Raw genomic sequence first — 8,404 nt, 5'->3', positions numbered from 1 at the left:
GCGAGCGAGGGTGGGAGTGATGTGGTCGCGAAGCCTGGTGCGGGACAGTACACGAGCTGCAGAGTTCTGAATGACCTGCAGCTTGTGGAGGGAGGTGCCGGGAAGGCCGGCGAGGAGAGAGTTCCCATAGTCCAGCCTTGAGGTGATAAAGGCGTGGACCAGAGTTTCAGCAGCGTGAGGGGTGAGGTAGTGCCGTAGTCTGGCGATGTTCCGGAGGTGATGGAAGGCGGTGCCAGTTGTGGTGCGGATGTGGGGAAGAAAGGACAGCTCAGGGTCGAACAAAACGCCGAGGTTCCTGACTGGCTTTGAGAGGTGGAGAGTGCAGCCTTGGATGCTGATGCTGTCAGCGCCTGAGGTGCGGAGGCGCTGACGTGAGCCAATCAGGAGGGCCTCAGTTTTACGCACGTTGAGCTGAAGAAAGTTGTCTCTCGTCCAGGACTCGATGTCGGACAGGCAGCTGTCAGGACATCGGTGGTCGTGGAGTTGAGGGTAGAGGAGGAAAGGTAGAGTTGGGTGTCATCTGCATACATGTGGAAGTTAACCCCATGTCTGCGGATGATGTCACCAAGGGGGAGCATATAGAGGGTGAAGAGGAGGGGACCGAGGACAGAGCCCTGAGGGAAACCGCACGAGACAGTGCGGGGGGTGGAGGAAAAGCCATTTGTGGAAACAAAATGAAGACGGTGGGAGAGGTACGACCTAAACCACTCAAGGACAGGGCCTTGAAGGTTGAGGTGGGAGGACAAGCGGTGGAGTAGGATAGCGTGGTCGACCGTATCGAATGCTGCCGATAGGTCGAGGAGGACGAGGAGGCAGAGGGAGCCCTGGGCGCAGATGGTCAAGATGTCATTGGTGACCTTGACCAGGGCAGTTTCTGTGCTATGGGCAGCACGGAAACCCGACTGAAGGGGTTCGAATAATGAATGGGTGGAGAGGAAAGAGCGCAGCTGGGAGGCGACAACTCTTTCAAGGACCTTGGACAGGAAGGGGAGGTTGGAGATGGGCCGGTAGCTTGATAGCTGCGACGCATCAAGGGAGGGTTTTTTCAAAGTGGGAGTGATGATGGCAGTTTTTAGGGGAATGGGAACAGAGCCAGAGGAGAGGGACAGGTTGATGATGTCTGTGATATGTGGGGCAAAGAGGTGGAGCTGGGAGATAAGGAGTGGAGTGGGGATGGGGTCAAGGGAGCAGGTGGTGGGTTTCAGGGATAGGATGAGTTTGGTGACAGAGGGTGGGGAAACGGGTACGAAGGTGTGCAGGGGAGGATGGGTAGGAGTCGGAGTGTGGGAGGGAGGGGGTGGGGGGTGGGTGGAAGTTGGAGGGGAAGTGACCGCGGAGCGGATTCCCTTGATTTTGGATTCAAGGAAATCCAGCATCTCCTCGCAGTGAAGGTTGGAGGAGATGACCTGCACGGGGTGGCGGGGGGGACGGAGGAGTCGGGATGTGGTAGAAAACAGAAGCCTGGGGTTGTTCTTCGCCTCCAGGATTATCCTGGAGTAGAAGGACGACTTGGCCGAGGCTAGAGTGGAGCGGTAGATTTTGAGGAGGTCCAGCCAGATTTGTCGGTGGACCGTTAGGCCAGATTTGAGGCAGGTGCGTTCAGCGGCCCGCACCTGGCTCTTCAGTGAGCGGAGGTGGGTGGTGAACCAGGGGGAGGAGCGAGAGTAGGAGACAGTCCGGAGGTGATGGGTGCAAGAGTGTCGAGTGTGGAGGAGAGGGTGTTGTGGAGGAGGGTGAGAGGAGAAGAGGGGTCAGTGAGGGTTGAAGGCCAGAGGGAGAGGAGTTCAGAGGACTCCAAGGCAGCGGTTAGGGATTGTGGGGGTAACTTCTTCCAGGGGCGGTAGAAGATGATGGTGGGTCTGGTGGAGTTGGGGTGGGGGGTGGAGGTGGTGAAGGAGATGAAGTGGTGATCGGAGACGGCCTTGTCGGTAATGGTGACATCCGAGACACTGAGGCCCCGGGTGATCACCAAATCGAGTGGGTGGCCGTGACTGTGAGTGGGGGAGTTGATGTGGAGGGAGAGGTTGAGCGAGGAGAGCAGGGAAGAGAAGTCCGAGGAGATGGAGAAGGAGGGGGTGAAGTGCAGGTTGAAGTCGGCCAGGATGATGAGGCGATCAGAGCAGAGGCAGAGATGTAAGTAATGTAGAAATATCGAAGATGAAGATGGGAGTGGTGTTAGGGGGCCGGTAGAGGAGGAGGATTTTGAGTGAGAGGAAGGAGGGGTAGGAGAGGGTGAGGTGCTCGAAAGAGGGGAAAGAGCCAGAGGAGTGTGGGATAGGGCAAGTGGTGTCCTTGAGATAAGGGCTATACCACCGCCACGGCGGTTGGGGCGAGGGATGTGGTGGGAGGTGTAGCCGGGTGGTGTTGCCTCTGTGAAGGGAAAGGTGTCACCTGGGGTGAGCCAGGTTTCCGTTAAGGCCATGATGTCAACGCTCTCATCAAGACAAGGAGCAACTTAGGCAAATGTCACACCACTATTTAAAAAAGGTGGAAAGGAAAAGATGGGGAACTATAGGCCAGTTAGTCTCACATCAGTGATAGGAAAAATTTTAGAATCATTGATTAAGGATGTGGTAGTGCGGTATTTAGGGGAGCACAATACAATTAGGCCAAGTCAACATGGCTTCACAAAAGGGAAGTTATGTTTGACAAACCTCATGGAGCTTTTTGAGGATATTTCGAGTAAACTAGATAAGGGTGAATCAGTGGATGTGGTCTATTTGGACTTCCAGAAGGCATTCGATAAGGTGCCGCATAAAATGTATTCCAAAAGATAAAGGCCCATGGAATATATTAACGTGGATTGGGGAATGGTTAACGGATAGGAACCAAAGAGTAGGGATAAACGGGTCCTTTTCAGATTGGCAGGATGTGACTAGTGGAGTGCCACAAGGATCAGTCCTTGGGCCTCAGCTATTTACCATCTACATCAACGATCTAGACGACGACATCAAAGTTAATATATCTAAATTTGCGGATGACACAAAACTAGGAGGAAATGTCAACACAGAGGATGACATTAAAAAAATGCAGCGCTACATAGATAGGTTAGGTGATTGGGCAGGTAGGTGGCAGATGAAGTATAATGTAGGGAAATGCGAAGTCATCCACCTAGGGAGCAAAAACAGTAGAGTGGGTTATTTTTTAGAAGGGGAGAGATTGGAATGTGTTAGCGTCCAGAAGGACTTGGGTGTCCTTGTACACCAAACACAGAAAGTTAGTCTGCAGGTGCAGCAGCAAGCAGGAAGGCGAATGGTATGTTAGCATTCATTATGAAAGGATTAGAGTATAAGAGTAGGGAAGTCTTGCTGCAACTGTATAGGGCCCTGGTGAGACCACACCTGGAATACTGTGTGCAGTTTTGGTCTCCTCATTTAAGGAAGGATGCACTTGCATTGGAGGGGGTGCAGCGTAGATTTACTAGGTTAGTACCAGGGATAAAGGGGTTGAGTTACGAGGCTGACCAATTTGGGCCGATATTCTCTAGAATATAGAAGAATTAGAGGGGATTTTATAGAAACCTATAAGATCATCAAAGGGTATGATAGATTAGATAGTGGGAGATTGTTTCCCCTGATTGGAGAAACTAAAACCAGGGGTCACAACCTTAAAATCAGAGGCAGCCCTTTCTCACTGAGTTGAGGAAGAACTTCTTCACTTAAAGGGTGGTGAATGTATGGAACTCACTACCCCAAAGGGCTGTTGACGCTCAGTCCTTGAACATATTCAAGACTGAAATAGATATATTTCTTATTGCAAAAGGGATTAAGGGATATGGGGAGAAGGCAGGGTCAGGTTATTAGCTGGAGTTAGATTAGAAGATCAGCCATGATTGAATGGCGGGGCAGACTCGAAGGGCCGAATGGCCTACTCCTGCTCCTACACGTTATGTTATGTTAACTTGCACTTATATAGCGCCCTCCATGCAGGATAGTGTCTCAGAGCGCTTAACAGTGGCAGAGCCTGACTCCGAGCCGGGGGAGAGATGACCGTCAGCATGGTCAAAAAGGAAAGTTTTCAGGCTGGGCCTTGAAAAAGGGGAGAGAGGGGGCAAGGCGGAGGGATTGAGGGAGTGTGTTCCAGACTTTCAGGGCATAGTGGCTGAAAATGTGACCTCCAATGGTTGTGAGGGACAAGCAGAAGGCCAGTGCCACTAAAGCGGAGGCGCCGGGTGGTGGATTGGGGAGCAAGGAGGTTGGAGAGGTGGTTAAACATGGCAATTCTTTCTTCAATGGGACATCAGGACAAGGTAACAGAAAATTACTATTGTTGGTATGGTAGAGAATTCTACAGGCGTGAGAGAATCCCCAGTAATAATGCATGCATTTAAACATGGTTTGCCCAGTGGCATTTAGTCCACATTTTATACCCAGTGTTTATAAATGTACTGTACAAGTTGACAACACCCAAGTGACCAATTTATTTATACAATATAATACAATGTACATTGATCTAGTGCCTTTCACTGGTACTGTGCACATATGGCAGTCAGGTTAAGAGAGATGACTCTCTCTGCAGTTGAGTGGCTTGCCAGCACTCATTGCCAAGACTGACATCTTCTTCTCACTGCTGTCTGCGTATCCAAGCCAGAGGTAGGAGTTGAAGAGGGCAGGGAGGGGAAAGATGACTGAAAGTTCAGGCAAAGCGTTATGTCTTAAAATGCATTTTGAACATGGAGAGGGAGGGAACAAGTCAGAGGGACTCTGAGATGAAGATCCAAAGAGGCATAATAATAATAATAATAATAATAATAATAATAATAATAATAATAATAATAGGACTTGCATGTTCTAATTGGCTTCTCAAAGAGCTTCTAATGGACATCTCAAAGAGCTTCACAGGATTTACTATAAAATGTATTGACTGTGTGTTTTGTAGTAAAATACAACAACAACAAAATTTCATTTGTGAGGAGGACATCCCAAGGTGCTGGACAGACAGAGTTTTGGACCGAGCTGGGGGTCGGGGTCGGGCAGAGTGGAGGGCAGGGGGGGAAAGCAGGGAGATCGAAAGCACGGCCAAAGAGGAAGGTCTTGAGATGGGTCTTGAAGGTGGCAAGGGAGGGGGCGAGGCAGAGGGACTGTAGGATGGAGTTCCAGAAGGTGGGAGCAGAGTGCCAGAAGGCCCGCCTACCAATAGTGGGATCAGCAAGGCGGGGGATTTGAAGCAGGCCAGAGCCAGCTGAGCGGAGAGAGTGAGCTGAATGGTAGGGGGTTAGGAGGTCGCAGAGGTAGAGGGGAGCAAGACCATGAAGGGCTTTGGAGGTGAGGACCAGGATCTTGAACTGTATCCTCTGTGTGATGGGAAGCCAGTGGAGTTGGGTAAGGATGGGGGTGATAGGGTCACGGATCCTAGTGCGGAAGAGGACACAGGCTGCAGAGTTCAGGATGATCTGCAGCCTATGGATGGAGGAGTTGGGGAGGCCGACAAGCAATGAGTTTGCAGTCGAACCTCGATGTAATGAAGGTGTGTATGAGGGTTTCGGCGGCCTGCGGTGTGAAACAGTGTGAGCGCCAGGTGATGTTGCAGAGGTGGGGGAAGGCAGAGTGGCTCATGGCGTAGATGTGGGGTAGAAAGGATAGTTGAGGGTCAAACAAGGCCCCAAGGTTCTGGACTGGCTTAGCAAGGTGCAGTTTGCAACCATGGATAGTGATGCTGTCGGTGCCTGAAGTGAGGAGGCGCTGACAGGAGCCAGTCAGGAGAGTCTTGGTCTTGTTGATGTTCAAGTGAAGAAAGTTAGCCATATGATAGCCATAATAGTTAGGTATGAAGCTGCTGATAGCTTCCATTGCAATTGCTATCCACAAATCATCTAAGTGCTTTCCATGAATACCTGCTTAATTCTATTTGGGCAGCCTAATTCTGGTTGTCCCCACCCTGGCAATGAATGCTGCAGGCCACTCAAATGCAGGAAGAGTCACCTCTCTTCAGGTGGCTGCCATATATGCACAGTACCAGCGGAGAGTGCTGAAGTGGGACGAGGAACAGAAAAGCCAGCTGATATTTTCCTCCTACCCTGGGAAGACTGTAGCCAATTTAATCTGCTGAGCTGAGTCCAGTAAACTCAGCATGGCCAAGATTTGATTCATTGATTGCATGATCCATAAACCATTTTATTGTAATTTTATAAACATCATCAACAGCATGTGTGGAAGTATGTTTTTTTGAAAACATTAGGAAGATCTAGGGACCCAAATCTGTACTTCAAGGCAAGTTCCAAAACACATAATTATCAGATCTGTTAAGGAACGTTTCACCCCCAAGGAACAAGAATCTTTCAAGACATTCAAGAATAATTAGGATTGTTCTCCTTTGAGCAGAAAACGTTAAGGGGAGATTTAAAAGAGGTGTTTAAAATTATGAGGGGTTTTGATAGAGTAGATGGAAAGAAACTGTTTCCACTGGCAGGTGGGTCAGTAACCAGGGCACATAGATTTAAAATAATTGGCAAAAGAACCAGAGAGGAGATGAGGAGACTTTTTTTTACACAGAGAGTTGTTACTGTCTGAAATGCACTGCCTGAAAAGGTTTAGGAAACAGACTCAATAACAACTTTCAAAAGGGAATTGGATAGGTACAAGAAAAGGAAACATTTGCAGGGATATGGGGAAAGAGTAGGGGAGTAGGAAAGAGTAGGGGGTAGCTCTTCCAAAGAGCTGGCACAGGCGCGATGGGCCAACTGGCCTCTTTCTATGCTGTAATATTCTATGATTCTATGAATAAAGAGATTAAAAGGGCTTGAGAACAAATTCTTATGCACCTCTGTTCTTCAATTCCTCTCCAGTTGGAGCATATAGATAACTCTTTGGGGGAGTTATCAGAACTTTCTGTGAAGGAGGATTTTCCATGCAAGTATTGCGCTAGCAAGGGTTCATCTGAGGACTGGATTGAATGGTTTCAGTCAGAGTATTACTTGGCTCTAGCTCTGATGTATGGTTAGGCCATAAGGTGTACTCTGCCAGTACTGTGGTTTGTTGCAATTATATTTGAGTTTTGTATTCTACTGCATCGTTTTGTATTCAGCTCATTTTTAATGATATAGTTAACAGATTGTTGTAACTATTAAGATAACTTACAGTTGGTATTATTGTCATTAATAATAACAATAACAAGCTCTCTGAGACGATGCATAAAGGCAAGTTGTTGTTGTAATCCTTGCATTTAGTATAGCAACTTTCATGTCACGAGGACATCCCAAAATGCTTCACAGGATATACTTTGAAATGGCTGTGTATTTGCAGATAATTGCAGCAGCTCAATTGCATACAGCAATGCCCCACAAATAGCCATGAAATGTGTTATTTTGGGGACCAGTTCTGGCCAAGTTCCACCATTACCAAACGGAGAGACTTCAAGATCCTCACTCTCGTTTTCAAATCTCTTCACTCCCTGGCACCTCCCTACCTCTTCGACCTCCTCACTCCCCAATCCACCACCCAGCACTTCCTGCTTATTCCTCACCCCCGCCACTCCACTATTGGAAGTTGTGCATTCAGCCACTAGGCCCCGAAACTCTGGAACACTCACCCTCAATCCCTTCACCTTGCCCACCCTCTCCCCTTTTTCGAGTCCTGCCTGAAAACCTTCCTTTTCGACCATACTTACAGTCACCTCGCCCCCTTCCCCACACCCCCCTCACCCCAGGCTCAGAGTCACGCACTGCCACTATTAAGTGCTCTAACACGCTATCTGGCATGGAAGGTGCTATATAAGTGCAAGTTGTTGTTGTTGGTGTTGCATGTGAGTGTTGTTATATGTGAATCTGTCGGTGTGAACATGGGACAAAGTGCCAAAAGGCACCAATTAACGGAATTTACCAAAAGGGAGGACTAGCAGGATTTCTTTTACACAGAGTTAATAGGATTGTTGCAGCATGTTAGTTTTTAAGCAGAAGCTAGATAGATATTCAAAAAAAATTTTTTTTAGGATATGAGGCAAATGTAAGTAAATGGGACTGAATAAACTGCTCTTTCAAACAGCCAGCACAGGCACAAATAGCCTTTTTCTCTGCTGTAAAGTTCTATGGTTCTACGGAATGTACTCTGGGATGAGACAGGAAAGAAATGAAGAAAAGGAAAAAATTAAGCAGGAAAAGTGCAAGATAACTATAATAATCCTTACATATGATATAGCACCTTCCACATTAGGAGGATGTCTCAAAGCACTTCATTGGATTCATTATAAAGTGTAGTGATTGTTTATTTTATGGAGTCCTGTAGCTCAGTGGTTAGAGCACTCCCCTTGCAAGCAAGACACACGGGTTCAATTCCAGGCAGGGCGAAACCTTGGGCAAGTTTCCTTACTCCACACGCCTAATAATAAACCCTCCAAGAACAAAAAACAATGATAAATTGGTCATTTTTCAATCCACGACTGTTTGTAGGACACTCACTGCTGTGCGCAA

This window comes from Callorhinchus milii, unplaced genomic scaffold (genome assembly GCF_018977255.1).
Source record: "Callorhinchus milii isolate IMCB2004 unplaced genomic scaffold, IMCB_Cmil_1.0 Scaffold1, whole genome shotgun sequence".
NCBI classification, from domain to species: Eukaryota; Metazoa; Chordata; class Chondrichthyes; order Chimaeriformes; family Callorhinchidae; genus Callorhinchus; species Callorhinchus milii.
This window is presented reverse-complemented; position numbering follows the sequence as displayed.